Source organism: Rhinolophus ferrumequinum, chromosome 14 (genome assembly GCF_004115265.2).
Source record: "Rhinolophus ferrumequinum isolate MPI-CBG mRhiFer1 chromosome 14, mRhiFer1_v1.p, whole genome shotgun sequence".
NCBI lineage: Eukaryota > Metazoa > Chordata > Mammalia > Chiroptera > Rhinolophidae > Rhinolophus > Rhinolophus ferrumequinum.
The window spans coordinates 1,982,591-1,997,975 of record NC_046297.1 but is presented as its reverse complement, the minus strand read 5'-3'; the positions used below and the strand labels follow the sequence as shown (position 1 = coordinate 1,997,975).

The 15,385-nt window shown below is 41.5% G+C and overlaps 1 protein-coding gene across 4 annotated transcripts in view; it reads left to right on the top strand.

Moving 5' to 3' along the window:
- The first annotated feature begins 5,786 nt into the window (after positions 1-5,786).
- Positions 5,787-15,385, top strand: part of WWP1 (WW domain containing E3 ubiquitin protein ligase 1) — a 79,814-nt gene continuing 70,215 nt past the window's right edge. For 2 of the 4 annotated variants that reach the window (XM_033126853.1, XM_033126857.1), the window contains exon 1: positions 5,956-6,092. The gene's annotated coding sequence lies outside the window, so the exon portion shown is untranslated. Of the gene's footprint in view, positions 5,905-5,955; positions 6,093-6,549; positions 6,807-15,385 lie in introns of those variants that run through there. The other 2 variants (XM_033126856.1, XM_033126855.1) reach the window with 2 other exon arrangements.

The following is a 15,385-nucleotide window of genomic DNA, read 5'->3' as shown; positions in this document are numbered from 1 at the left end:
TATATTGCTTTACCACAGGGCGCCTACATTGGGACTTTTGGTCCCTTGAGGGCACAATCAGTGTCTTATTTGACTGTATATTTCTGGCATTAGCTCAGTGCCTGAGATAGAGTTGATGTTGAAGATCTGTTGACTGAATGAGGAAGCGTAAACGAAAGTACATCATTGATTTGGTGCAAGTGTAGTCTGAGGAACCTTCCAGATCACTGAAGTTTACACCTTCAGCAATCAAAACTTTTAAAGTGTTTTATGAAGACAGAAATCTTTACAAATTGTCTTATAGCTTTTTCTGCCTCATTAAATAAAATGAAACAACCATAATGAATATTTCCTAATTTATTCAAATTCCTCTTCATGAATCAATTACACTATTCTCTGTGTTCTCAAGAAAGCTTAGTTCAGGTACTCCTCCACCAGGAAGCCTTCCCTAACCCTAACCCTATCCCATCAGACGTCACTAGATACCGTCTTATGCTATTCATGGAACACTTTGTATACTGCTTACAATATTTTGGGGAAATTATCTGTTTATTCACATGATTCCACTACTTCACATGGTCACACTCTGTTTTCCCCATTAGACAGTGGTGTCTCTGGCCAGAAGACCACGTCTTACTTATCTTTTCATTGCCAGGGCCAAGCAGAGCACAGGAGATGCCCAACTGCTGAACTGAAATGAACACAGTAATGCTGTAAGAGGGTTTTGAAATGCGTGGAACTATTAGTCTCTACACTAAATTATTCCGATTTTTCTGTTTTATAGTGTTAAAATTTTTTTATATTGCTTCTATTTTTTCCTTCCCAATATATCATGTTACTCTATCAGATTAACTATCTCTAGAAAGCCCTTTCCAGCCTTTTCACCAATCCAGTGATTTCCAAATTTTTTGATCACATATCTCCATCAGTAGAAAATAAATTTATACATATTTATTTACAAATTACATACATGTATTATTTTACTATTTTATGTGGACTCACCATAAGCAAGAAATTAGAAATTAAAGGGAAAGGTTAGATAATAAAATAAATATTTTAAACTAAAGTGATATTTTATTATGTTTATTAATAATATAAATTATTTTGTGACATCATCTTACTTTAGTCTTGGCACAATATTTAGTGATATAAATTTTATGTGCTTGAGTTCTAAGTTCAATTGATTCAATACTTAATTTTAAAGGCTATCATACATGAAAAAGACACTTCAAAAATATGTCAATACAAGAGGACAAAGTATATCATTGTCTTTAGATATTAACATATAGTACTCATTTTTCATTCCCAGTTACGCCAAACTTTTTGTTGAAATTCAGATAGGAAATTCATTTCACCTCAATGTCACTTTGATGTAGGCACTGGGTTAAAAAAAAATAACAGAAGGATTCAAAACTCTTCATTTGCAAGATGTTTAGATAGGATAGAAAATTCTATTTCAAATCCTACTTCTTTACTTCTATGTGACACCATGGTAATCTTAACACCATTGTCAATCTTATTACATGTAAGTAATGAAAAAAATTAATTCATATGTTGGACCCACAAAATGGATGCTGCCCCAAAAAGATTAGATTATTTAATGGAAAAGTGAAATTATCAAACAAGTCGAAAAAAATAAGGCAGGTAAATGACATGATCTCAGGATAGGAGAGGACTTGTGAAACAAAATATAATAGAAGAAAACAAAAATGGAAAAGACCAATACTTTTATCTACATTATATATAAATTGCCTTTTTGCGAATATTCCAGTAAGAAAACGAACAACGAACCAACAAGAGGATTCCATATTTCCCATATAAAAATATACCATGATGACTTTGAGGAGTGAAGATAGGGAGTATACACAATGGAGTCACTTTAACCAAGCTGCTGAAATTATTACCATTATGAAGGCTGAGACCTGAGGAGACCATTCTTGTTCTAACTCGCCTGGAAACTTTAACTCCTTTGAGCTTTCCAGTCCTGCGTCAGTGCCTGAATAGACATGTGGATTTCCAGGCAGCCCTGTAATTACCCCCCGGGGACTCATATGTCCAGGCCACCTGATGACCCCCTAAAGGACTCATGTATTCATCCCCATGACATCTGTTATCCAAACCACTGATCTGACCATACCTAGTACCCATTCTTGGGACCACCCGGCATCCACCATCCTGCCTGTCATCTGATTGATAATTGTCCTGGACCAATCTTAGGGCTAAGGAAGCAAGACTGATAATTCTAAAAAATGTACTTTTGGCTAAAAATTTTTAACTTTTCTTTCTTCTTTGAAACACTTCTAGGTTTTCATCGAACTGTGTTTCCGGTTTGCAAACTCCAAGACCCTTGAATAAATATCATTTATTTCTAGCAAAGCCTCCAGACTCTTTTTGAGTTTGTTCAATAAATTTGGTATAGTAAAGGACAATTATACACTCTCACATAGTATTATGGGAATTTGATAACAATATCGCAATAGTAATTTATTGATTATGTGCCATGTAATGCTAGGTATTTTATTTGTAGTAACTCATTTACTTTTTACAAAAACATCATATGGTAGCCTTATACCGGTTTTCTGGTTGAGGCACAGTCAACTTAAGGAATTTGGCTGAATCTCACAGCTCATAGGTGGCTACAGGGTTGACTTATCCAATTGTCACAGCACAGTACCTCAGGCTCACCGTACTTTTGTGTGTGTTCCATGCTATTGAATTGGCTCTGACTCCTGGAGACCCTGTAAATGAGTTATGTCCACAGTGTCCTGTCCTCACAGGCCTGCTCAGCTCCTGGAGACTCAGCCTGTGACTTCCTTTACGGAGTCAGTCCATCTCCTATTTGGTCCTCTTTTTCTGCTGCCTTCTATTTAACACAGCATTATTGTCTTTTGCAAGGAACCCTGCCTTCTCATGATGGGCCCAAAGTAGGACAGCTTCAGTTTTGTCATATCTGCCTCCAGTGATGTTTCAGGCTTAGTTTTCTTTAGGACCCACTTGTTCATCTTTCTGGAGGTCCAGGGTATCCGTAAAGTTCACCTTCAACACCATATCTCAAATGAATTATTATTTGTTTCCTAACAGGCTTCTTCACTGTCCAACGTTCACATCTGTACATAATAATTGGGAAGATGAGGGTGTGGATGCTCTTAGCCTTCGTCTCTAATGATACATCTTTGCTCTTGATGATCTTTCCTAATTCTTCCATTGCTCCCTATCAAGTCTCAGCTTTCATGTAATTTTTTTGGCTGCAGGCTTCATTTGAATTGATGACTGAATCGACTGAAACAAAATCTTTAACAATTTTTATGTTGTCATTGTCTATGTTAAAGTTGTGTACTTCTTCTGTAGTCATGATTTTTGTCTTCTTGATGTTCAAATGTGGTGCTGATTTGGCACTTTCTTCTTTGACTTTCATCAGAAATTATTTCAACTCATTGTGACTATACTTTCAGGGGCCCACAAAAAATGTTTTAATTTCTTTTAAAATCAGAAGAAAAACAACTGAATGTTCAGGTTGAAGAAAACGTTTTAATGTATGCAATCAGTAAGTTCACGTTTATGTCAATGCAGTTATAATTTTTAATATTATTTTATGGAGGAAGAGACCCACAAAGATAAAAGCATGTAGGACCCATGAAAGTCTGAATGTGGACCTGTGTGGCAGAGCTGCATTTTGATCCCACGCAATAGGGACATCTAAGCCTAAGTACTTTCTGGAAGGTAACTTGCCGATGTTTCAAAAGGGCTAAAACTGTTCATTCATTTGATTACTTTTTAATGATTTAAACAGACAGTAAGTAAGGACATGGACAATGATTTATGAAAATATATTTATTTGTAATAGTGTTCATTTGAAACCAAAGAATATATAACAATAAAAGGATGTCAACTTAGGGACCTAGGTGAATACTAGGAGCTTCTGAATGGAGCTGAACTGAGGGGGAAACTGAGGACTCAAAAGTGCTGGAAGTGAGATTGACTCAAGCAGGACGCAGAAGGAGGCCTGTATGTATTCTGGACATGGACTGCAGACTTCTGCTGGGCGTGTGTATGTAATGTCTGAGAGTATACTTGTATAATAAGTGTGTTCTTGAATTTATTTTTAAGGGAACTGGACAGGTGAAGAAAAGGTTAGAATAAATAGTACTCGGTAAAGCAGAGAACAGTGAGCACAGTCAGGGAACTCTGAAGCGTTTTCATAACAGGAGAGACCAAGTATTTGAACATAGAAGACTTGAAAATGTTAATCTTTGTTTTGAAAGCCCCAAAGAGCCAATAAAAGATTTGAAGCCTTGGAGTGACATGCTCAGATGGGTAGTTTAGAATAATCATTGTATATATATTGTGCCTCGCATGTAGGTATGACATAGGAGGGTGGGAATGATGCATTGGAGTGGAAAATAATATATATTCATTCAAACAAGAGATATTTACCGACTCTTACAAATATTCACGGAGTGTCGATGCTGTTCCTAGTACATGATTCTTTTAAAAGCTTAGTTATGACAGAAGAGAGAGAACTAGAAGGAGGTTTTAAAGTCAAAGGATAATTTAAGACAGAAAAGACTTAAAACGTAATTCTGCTGAGGAATTGTTGCCAATAGCAAAGGCGGGAAACCTTGCTATGACAAGGACAGGGTCACAGGAAAGAGCAAACAGTGAAGAGGTTCACATTGGAGAGGTTTCAACTTGGGCGTAGCTATAGGTAATTTGTTGCGGCTGGGTGAGGCAGTTGGGCAAAAATTGTAGAAATCCATGCTCCGTAGCCTTTATTATGTCTCTGAAGTTACAAAGAAGCTCCTGGTACTGTATTTTGACCAAGGGGACTGAGGCCTGCCCCACCCAATTGGAGCTACACAGCTATATCCTCATTTGTATCTTTACTGACCAATCAGTGGTTACATAACAACCAATCAGATCACATCATTCTGCCCAATCAGGACAGTGCAATTTGGACCAATCAAACGGTGCAAATTGGGATTCCTCATTTGCATAGAAATAGACCAATCAGGCACCAATGGGGAACTTCCTCCATATAAGCAGGTTTCCCTTTGTCTCTGGTGTGTGATCTATGGGTTTCCTCCTGAGGCTTCCTCCCTGGTGTGCAAACTGTTTACCTGAATAAAGTTTCTCCTTTCTTGGCATCCCATATGGGGAACTCCTATTGCCATAGGCTTGGCGGCAGCGACCTTTTGTTGACAAGGTCATCTGGTGAGTAATGGGGTCACCACTGACTTCCATTTGCAGTGGGACCTTTTTCTCTAAACGCAACATGAGGAACCAACAGCATCTCTGCAAACGAGCGAGCCATTTGTATAAATGGGGATGACAGACTCTTCTTTATGGGACTGCTCTGTGGGTTAGTTACAATGACACACGTACTTGATCAGTGTTACTTTTATCATTGTACTCATGGTGGGGTAAGGGGAACAAAAGTTTGGTGACTAATAATGGCCTGGAAAGTCTTTGGCTGAATGCAATTATTTACTCTTGCAATGGTTTCCTGAAGCGCCCAGCTAGTTCAAGGACTATTTATAAACAGCCTAGCTTTGTTGTAAAGCGTTCCACACTGGAACGCTGGTGCCCCGAGGTCCTCACTTGAGGTGACGCGCCATCCCGCCCCAGCCCGAAAGTCACGTCAGCAGCATGCACCTCCAGCCTTGAGTAGCTTCCCCCCAGTCTCCGCCCCTCCGCTGCTCAGGCCCCACCCTCCGCTCCTCGGGCCCCGCCCCCCTCTCCCATTGGCTGGCGCTCCCTGTCCCCCGACCGCCCCGAAGACCCGGAGCAGCGGACTTTCCCACAGGCGTCGCCGGGCTCGCTGGCTGCGCATGCTCGGGGAAGCCCGATCCGGTCCAGAGTCGGCGGCAGGGCGGCCGCGGTGCAGCGCGGGTCGGCCGGCGGGGAGGCGCGCTCCCGAGGAGGGAGGTGTGGGTCGGCGGGGGCGGCGCGCGGCAGGGGTGGGTGGGGGGAGGGCCGGGTGTCCGCGAGCTGATCCGAGTGGCTGCGGGCGGCCTGGGCTGCGGGGCCGCGCCTGCGGCGAGATGGCGGTCCTGGGCGCCGAGGGCTGAGGCGCCGCCGCGGGGGACGCGCCGCTGCGAGGCCGCGGGGAGTCGGTGAGGACCGCGGGGCGCGGGCTGAGGGCGGGGGGCGCGGGGCCGGGCACCGATCGCCGGGCGGGACCCTCGGAGGCTGCCCGCCCGCCGGGCCGGACTTGTCTGGGGCGGGGTCGCGAGTCCGCCCGAGTCGCCCTGGCCCAGGCCCGAGCGAATGATACCCGAGCGGCGCGAAGTGTTTCCGTGACTGCAGCCGCGGCTGTCCAGCCTCCTCAGCTTGTCGTCCCCCTTTCCCTGACACCGCTCCGAAAACACCAGTGTGGACTTCCCGCCGGTGCCCCGACTCGCGCCTCAGCCCGTCCCGGGCGCAGGGCTCCCGCCTTGGGACGCCTCTTCCCGGCTGTTTGGGTCACTCCCGGGTCCTCGCGGACTGCAGCGCCCCAACGCAACCCCACCTCCACCTCGGTGACCCGGTCGGTCCCAGTGACCTTGCAGTTTTCACTGGTCCTTATCTCATCGGTGACTGGGACCTTTTCCTGGCGTCCTTTTATGCACAAACATGAATTTCGTAGTTTGCCCCTTGCGTGGAAAGGCTCGGGCTTGTGCCCTGCACGGTCCTTTCTTCACTCCATCGATTTGGAGTGCAGCCTCCTTCGCTCCCGTAATTATAGGAAACCTTCAACCAGAGCAGAGCAGTACCTATTCTTGTGACCTTTTTACTCTTCCAAGTAAAATCATTTCCAGGGGCCTGACGTGGCTTTCTTTTTCTATTTGGTAAGTCTTGTATCTTTCTGTGTAGCCTCATGTTCAAAAAGATTTGAGTGTCTGCTTTGATGTGCTGTTGGCAGGAGTGGTGGAAAAGAATAATGTCCAGAGTTATCTTTCGGGCCCTTTGGTGTTTTTACGTGAAATACCTGGTGAGCAGTTGTATGCGGGTTTCGGCAAGAGGTCACACGGCGCGTGTACATCCACTTGATCTGTCTCACTAGGTCTCTGGGTGTATTATACAAACAAAATGCACCTTTTTAGAAAAGAAAGGCATTCTTTTATTTATGTGACTTGTTTGTTAGCTATAAAGGACTAAATTAACTCTGACTGGAAATGATGACTTTTCATAAATAGTTAATATTTTTTAAATTGAAACTTAGTGGCCGAGCGTTGGGAGGTACTCAGGTTGAGAAGTGTAAAAAGTATGTGGAGGAGGTCTTTCAGATGTAGTTGACTGACATTTTCACACAGTTTTTCTTTGCAACACGTAGGCTTTGGAAAGCTGAAAGGAAGGGTTATGTTTTTTGGAGGCCATGCCCGTTAGAGAATGTCACAGATAAAGTCTCTGCTTTTAAAGAGATAGAAATCTTTGTTGTTTACCCCACCAAGTCTGAAATTTCTTTTACTCCTTTGCAGTTATTGAACACCTACTACCATACGTGCGATTGTGCGGTATTTTGGGGAATATAAAGATGAGGATGATAACAGTTTCTGCCTTCACAGACAAGTTGGGCAGATGGGACTATACACAAATGCCTCATTTGTCCTTTAACAGATAGTTAAGCTACATCCAGAATCCAAATTCAGAAGGGGTAGAGCTCACAACCCGTTTGGCAAGGTGGGGTTAGGGAGGTTAGTTGTAGAGCTTCTGGCTTCCGAAATCTTTGTTTTAAGGATGACTAAGACCCTTGCTAGGCAGGGAAAGGTGTAATCCAGGCAGAGAAGGGACAGCACAGACGTCATACATTTGGGGAGAGGCAAGTAATTATGCTGGGATGGAACATAAAGTATTTGTACCAGTAACAAGGAGGATAAAGCTAGAAGTAGAAAGTGGGCCAGTTTATTATTGCGTTTAATGCCTGGCTAATGACCTTGGATTTAGTACGTGGTGGGGGTTTTACAGATGATTTTTGAGTTAGCAATGTAACGATTACAAGCTTTGTTTTCAGAGGATCAATCTGGCAACATTGTGTTGTGTGAATTGAATAGAGAGAACCTGGGGGTAGAAAGACCTCTGGATTGCTGTGGTCATAGGTAGCGGTGTCTGCGCTGTGGCCGGTAAGAATAGGACTGGAAAGGAGGAAGGAAGTGGATTAGACAGAACTGCTGATGAAAGAGAAAATGAAGAAAGTGAAAATAACTATGATTCTGATCCAGGTTGGTTGGGAGAATATAGTGATACCATTTTGAGCAACCTCTATGGAAGCTTCGTCTTCGGCACGTGACTGTCACTTTGCAGCAGTACTTGTCAGTCATTTGGGGATTAGTAATCCTTGATGAAATTAAAGTAATCTGCTGGCCCAGAAAATTTCCATATGCACCTGTGTTTTGTGGTTGTAAATTTAGAGGTTGTCCGTGGACCACCTGAAGCTCATCCATGGAACCCTTGGTCCAGTGGGTGGGCTTGGAAGCAGCTCTCAGAATTACTGGGGGCCTTTTAAAACAATAGAAGCTTCAGATTCTTCCACTACTGATAAGAACCCCTATTGTAGAGACATACTGTAGATACACCTAGAGACAGTATCTCCTTACACTTGTATTGTGGTTTGCAGTGAATTTTGACTTATTTGCTGTTATATTACAGAGCAAACTAGCCCAAGAGGTTAAGTGTTTGCCCTGAGTATTTCAATCATGAGTGGGTAAAGTGGAATCAGGAGTTGATTGACAGTGATGGTTGCTTTCTTGTATGAAGATGTTTTATATGCAACTGATTTACCATCATTGGATATTGTTACTGCCTTTACGTGACCTCATCAGTGGGGTCTAGATGATCCTTGGGAGGTTCCTTCCAGTTCTTAACATTTTGTGATTTGGGGTCTTAGGTTTTCCTTGGACTATCTGTACCTTGTTTTCCATGTGCGGGGGAGAGCTGGTGAGGCTGAGGAATGAACTGGGCATATAGAGAGTGACATCAGACCAATCATTTACTTATTCCTTTGGATGGGCGGGGGGAAGTGAAGCAAGTGAAATAAAAAACTGTCAGAACTTGTATCTTCTCTATTGAGGTATGCCCTACTGAAGAATACGCCTCCATTCAGAAAGCCTTTATCAAGTAAAAATGGAAGCTACAAAGAAAAGGAAATGCTGGAACCTAGTCAGTGAATTTTTTTCCTTGGATTAAGTAGCTAACTCTCCCAGTATGGTTAAAGCATAATTTGATTAGTAAACAATTGACTTTTCTGCACCTATAGGATTATCTTCCTGGAGGGAACCAGAGAAAGTTATTAGTATCTTTTATACCTCTAGAAACTTTGATTCCATAATTATTAGAAACACTGGGGTCTTTTTTACTCTTTCTATAAAAATATGTAGTTATAACAAGCGGTGGAAAAACCAATAAATTGGGCTTTATAATGGTATATATATTGAAGTTACTATTACTTAATGGAGGAAAAATGTCTAACAAAAGTACCTACAAAGATGATTTTCTACTCTGCTGGCATTAAGAAGTGTGTCATGGTATAACATTTTTCACAATGGCTCTATATACATTATCATTTGACTCTCATGACAACTGGAGGTGTGTCAGGAGACAATCATTGCTTTTTAGATGAAGCTCAAAGAAGTTAAAAAGAAGTTAAATTTCCAAGATATATGGCTAGTCAGTAGCCAAAATAGAACTAGAGCCATAACTCATATTTTTGTTTCTGGGTCAATATTTTTTTCCCACTAACTCAATGGTGGGAAGGTACCTGAAGATGCATGTGAGGAGTCTGGATTTACCTGTTTGGAATCTGTGTCACCCTTTCGTACTGTGTAGATCTGAACTTGTCTGTTTCCTCCTTTGTGTGCAAATAGTAACCTTCAAAGCAGTGGGGTTTGCTATGTAATTTTGAAATTTATAAGTATTTATCAAAATCATTATCCTTCTGTCGAGGAAAAAGCAAAAGTTGATTTCTCATCTGAAAATACATTGGCAAAATGTAGGTATTAGTTGCCTTTTGAAAACTTGTGGATTTTAATTCAGGTGTTTTTACAGATGAAGTTTGTTCTTTTATAAAAGCTTAGTTTATGAAAATTTGTATTTTTGGAGCAAATAAATCAGAATCTGATTTCTAAAAGTATAATGATATTTGATGATTTTTACCATTGCCTGAAAAGTTTTATCATAAAAAAAAAGATTGACCATTTCACAGCTCTTAGTGTATATACTTCATATGTTTAAACAATTTTTGGGGGGAGAAGTTAGGTGAAACCCATGTCAGATCACTCCTAATGTATGAAGAGACTGGCAACTGTCCTGGCATTCCTTAATCCTGTTACTTGTGACAGCACATGCTGGTATACCTGCTACATGCCAGGCGTGTGTGCGGTGCTGGTGGGGTGCAGTGCGGGGAACACCCAGGAAGCCGGTCCTGCTGCGACGGAGTTTAGTAGGCTCCCTGACATCAGGACGGGCACAGACCTTATCGTCTGGGATTGTGTGACTGTGGAATTATAATCACAGGCACACCTCGGACATAGTGTGGATTTGGCTCCAGGCCACCACAAGAAAGCGAGAATCGCAATAAAACGAGTTGTAATCTTTTTGCTGGTGGAGAGTCTTTTCTTCAGTTTGTAAAAAATGCGACATCTGTGAAGCTCAGTAAAGTGAAGCACAATAAAATAAGGTCTGCCTGTAATTATACCCTTCCTTTGCTCTGGGTTTTGAACAAATTATGCAAAAACGCAAGGAACCAGCTGAGCATTTTTGGTTACTTCTTGCTGTGTAACAAGCAATCCTAAAACGAAGTGACTTAAGACACCCTTTTTTTTTGGCTCACAGTTTTGCTGTCCTAGGCTGGGCTCATTCGAGCAGTTCTGCTGCTTGGACCCTAATGACTGTATTCAACGGGCAGATCAGCTGGGTGCTGGTCTCTCTCTCCTGCTGGGCCACTTGCTCTCTGGGTGGCCTTTCCAGGATTGCTGGCCTTACCTGGTGGCCTAGGGCTCACAAGAGTGCAAAAGCAGAAGCAACCAGGCCTCCTGAAGCCATGGGCTTGGAACGAGTGTAGCATTTTTGCTACAGTCTGTTAGCAGTTCGCAAGTCCAGCCCAAGTTCAAGGGAAAGGGACTAGGCAAGTGCCTGAATCCCAGGATTATACCAGACACTAAGCATGACACTGAAACGGGGCTTCTGGAAAGCGTTTGGAAGCTGAGACTTAAGCTGCCTGGTGCTTTTAGTGCTTTGAGTCTGGGCCCTGCAAGCTGGGTTTTTCTCACTTCATCACTTGTCTTTATCTCATGATCACTTTTGGAGTCTCAGTTTTTGTTGTGTGTGTGTGTGTGTGTGTGTGTGTGTGTGTGTGTGTGTGTTTAGTTCAGGTTATCTAACAGTGTTATGGCTAACTGCAATGAAGAAAATGAGTCTTTCGTTGCTATTTATAGCTTCTGAGTGGAATAATGAATCTGTGTATCTCACTTAAAAAATTTAGGTGTAGCTGTGGAGCACGTTTGAAGCATTTCATGTCTACTCGAAAGTGGGCTCCTGCATCCTAGTACAAATCTCTGAATTTCTGAAAATAGTACATTAGCTGTGGTGAGGAGGCATTTGGTGATTGAATGTACTGAGACACGTGATTTACATAAATACGGAAGGCCAGGGTGCACAGTGGGGTGGGGGAGAGAGAATTACATTACGGTGTTTCCCCATGGCTCTCCTCCCTGCTTCGACTTGGGTAGGTGAAAAATGTACTAGCCTTCACTGAACTGTAGGTGTGGTGGCTTTTTATTTAACTAAGGAAAACAAGTTCTTTTGATAGCTGTTGAGTAGACCCATAATTATTAAATAGGATAGGTGGAAGCAAACTGTTGAGTCCTGACTTGAAGTCGGATCGGTGACCATACATGGGCCCCAACTTGCCAACATGTCCTGCTCCTTGCATGTGCTTAGTTACTGTGGGGAGCAGGGTTCGTTAAATGAACCTGCTCTGTGTACATCAGGTCATACGGCACCTTAAAGGAAATAGTAAGTAACTCGCAGTTTAAGAAGTAAAAGCATGCTGGCAAATGGCTTAAAAGTCGTAGCTTTCAAGTCGGCAGTACTGCTTAGTGGCAGTGTGGCCTCAGTTTCATCTTCTGTGAAACGTAAAGAATGTCTTTCTTACTGGATTTTTGTCAGGATCAATTGCAATAATGTTTGTAAAGCAGAAAGTATGGTCCCTGGGACATAAGCAGCCTGGAACTGTTTTTATTGCTCGTAATTCCTTATTAATAAGTTGAAATTACAAGTAAGTCCACTTTTCTGTGAGCCAGTCATTTCTCAAGGACATTTGTTTTGGCATGAACAGATTTCATGATCAAATCTCACCTCTTAACTTAAAAAACCAGTTGCTGAAATGAATCTGAGAAAGATACTGACCCAACATGGCTGAGCTGGTGATGGTTTGGCTGTGCATCTGGGAAGGAGACACTGTGAACACTACCGGTAGATGAAATACAGTGTAGACCAGTGTTAGTCATCAGTCATCTGGGATATGTGTTAGCCATGGAGGTGGCTGAGTTCCCTTCGAGGTCTGTGCTATGGTCCTTGCGAGTCGAGTTCAAGAGGTTTCGTGATTAACGGCTGACACCCATACACATCAGTTTGAGAGCTGCTGGTGGACGCGGAGTCTGTAATGTGGAGTTCTCCTGTCCCTCAGACCCTTTTCTAGGCTACAGTTAGTTCCCGACGCGCACATGTATAATGTAAATGCAAAGAGAGCTTAACATCGGAACCTTTCAGATGTTTAAAGAGGCTCAAGGTGATTGCCAAGGACTTGATCCAGAGAAACTGTAGAAACCTGATAACCGGGGATTACAGTAAAGAACAAGCTAGAGAAGTGACTCTGCAAGAGGCATCCGGCAGGCTTTCTTGTCCAAGACACTTCCCCATACTTCCACAAAAGAAGAAGTTCTTCTGAATGAAGACATCTCTTTTTAAAAAATGCCCACTGAAACAGTTAAGTTAGATATTGTGATTATTTATCAGATAATCTGATTGCTTTCCACTTTGCTAAGATAAGCTACTCAAAAATAGAGATTCTCACTCAAGTATGTCTAATTTAGAATCTGGGTAGAAAGTAGGTTGGATGGCTAGGGGCCATGGTTTGTCTCTTGTGGGGAAAAGCCATTGCTGAGCGTAAGGGCATTGACTTGGGAGGAAGTCCTGGGAAAAGGATTAAATTTTAAATTGATTTACTAAAACCCCCCAAACCTTGGGGCAGTGGTGGTGACAGTCTGTGTCTGTGTCACTTAAACCCTCTTTAGGCCTGTCACTGTATCTGTCATTGGAAAGGCAGATCTTTAAATTAGGGCTGTTACTGGAAAAACTTAACCTGTGTTTATATCAACCATGTTTTTATTGTGTTAGTACATTATGTGGTGAAAAACATGGCAAGCCCACGATTCTGTCTAAATTTGAGTGGAAAGAATTAGTTGGCATTTGTTTGAGGAGGCTTTTGTTTTTGTGCTTGTTTTCATGACTTTGTGGCCAGTAGTTTGGGGAGAAAAACATCAAATTCATCTCTTTTTGTCCTATGAGTTGTGAAATACGGTGTCGATGTTTAGCTGTGAATACCCAGAATGGAAAGTATACACTGTATTCAGGAATTTCATTTTCGTAGGGTCAAGTTTTGGTAATTATAACTTGGTTTAAAACTTTGTGCTTAATTTTCTTTTAAAGTGTTGACTGTTTAAGAACTTGGGCATTCCAGTAAGATAAACCTCATTTACTGGCTGAGTGAGCTTGGTCAAGTTAGCTTTAGATTAAGCACTATTTTTAGCATATGTAAATGGTATTCATATGTTAAGTGGTACTAATGATACTTCCTTCATAGATCTATTGTGTGGCTTAAACCTGTCACTTTCTGTTCAGTAAAAGTATTCACTAGGATGGGTTCATAATATGTTACTAATGTCAGTTGTGTTTCAGAATTAGTTGATTTTTAATATTAGAAAGGATGTTTTTCCCAGAACACATGGTAGTGATTTATTAGACAGTCCGTGCAGCTTCCCTCCTCTGCAGTGTTAATGTGTTTACGCTTTCATACATGATCTTTTTAAAGATTACTTGCTCTTTCTCTCTCAACCGTAAGAAAAAGCATTTTAGCTTTTCGTAGCTTAGCTGAAAAGCCCCACAAAATCACCTTACTGTGAATCTTTAAGAGAAAAAATAAGATAATAATAACATCTGATGGATGCAGCAAACTGCTTATTTTAAGGCCTGGGTTTCGTTCAGCATTTCTTATTTTATGTTCTGTTTTTGCAGTGCAAATGTAGTGAAAAGAGCACTGGCTTTGAGCCCAAGAAATCTGGATTCAGAAATCCTGACTTTGTGTCTGTGGCCCTGAGCATCTTTAATTCCTAAAACCTAATTTTCCTCATCTGTTAGTAAGAATAATAAAGACTCTGAAGGGTAATTGTTAACATTAGAGACAGGTTTTTTAGTAAGGTGATTGACATTCTAGGGGCCCGGTAAGTGGTCACTGCTATTCTTCCTATTTTGGGAGACCGAGACCTGATTCACACTCCAGGTTTAAGACCGGCGGGGTTTTGTGTTTCTGTGTCACCTACATACCCATGTAAGTGCAGGTGGTCCCAGGTAGTTAAGCTCTGTCATCTTATTCTTCTGCCTCGGGAGTGTTTACACAGCTCTTTCTATATATTAACTTAAGTTCATTGTCGAAGTTTGAATCCTAAGATTTAAGATGCTCAGTGTTATTCGAATTTTATTTTCTTAATTGACATGCAGTGCAGGAGTGAGAAACCTATTTCTCTGATAATCACTGAGGCATGGGGGAAAATTACCAAATGCAAGGATTTTTGCTTGAAACGTTTTGGTATTTTGCCATTGTAAAGATAATGTTGCACATTATAAGAAATTGAGGAAATTATAGCAAATTAGAAATTATCTGATTCTCATTGATACCATTTTGGTGTACTATGTTGACGTAAATAAATTTTAGTATCAGTTCTTTTAAAACAAATAGGAATCATCACCCTAGATTAAGAACAATTGTGAAAAATAAAGTTAGTCAATGCATGATTAGTAAAAATGTATTTCATTTTTGTATTATGACCTGAGAAGGTAGAGGATGGAGCAGGGAGAGAAGATGACTTTGATGAAAGATTGCAATAGGGCCGAAGTCCCGTGTTTCCGTTGTTTTTAGGGACCATAACTGTTTAGCTTTAAAATTAGAATAGTTGCCTCTAAATTTGATTAATGTATCTTCCTTCTCACTAATGTTTCCTAGTAAAGCACAAACCGTTTTAATAATTTTTACTTACAATGAAGGGAAACTTTTTTTTTTTTGGAAAGTTGGTGTGTATTTACTATAGTTTTTAAAGGTGAATCTAATGGAACAACATCACCATCTTGTGGCCTTCTAGAATATTGTCGCCAGAGT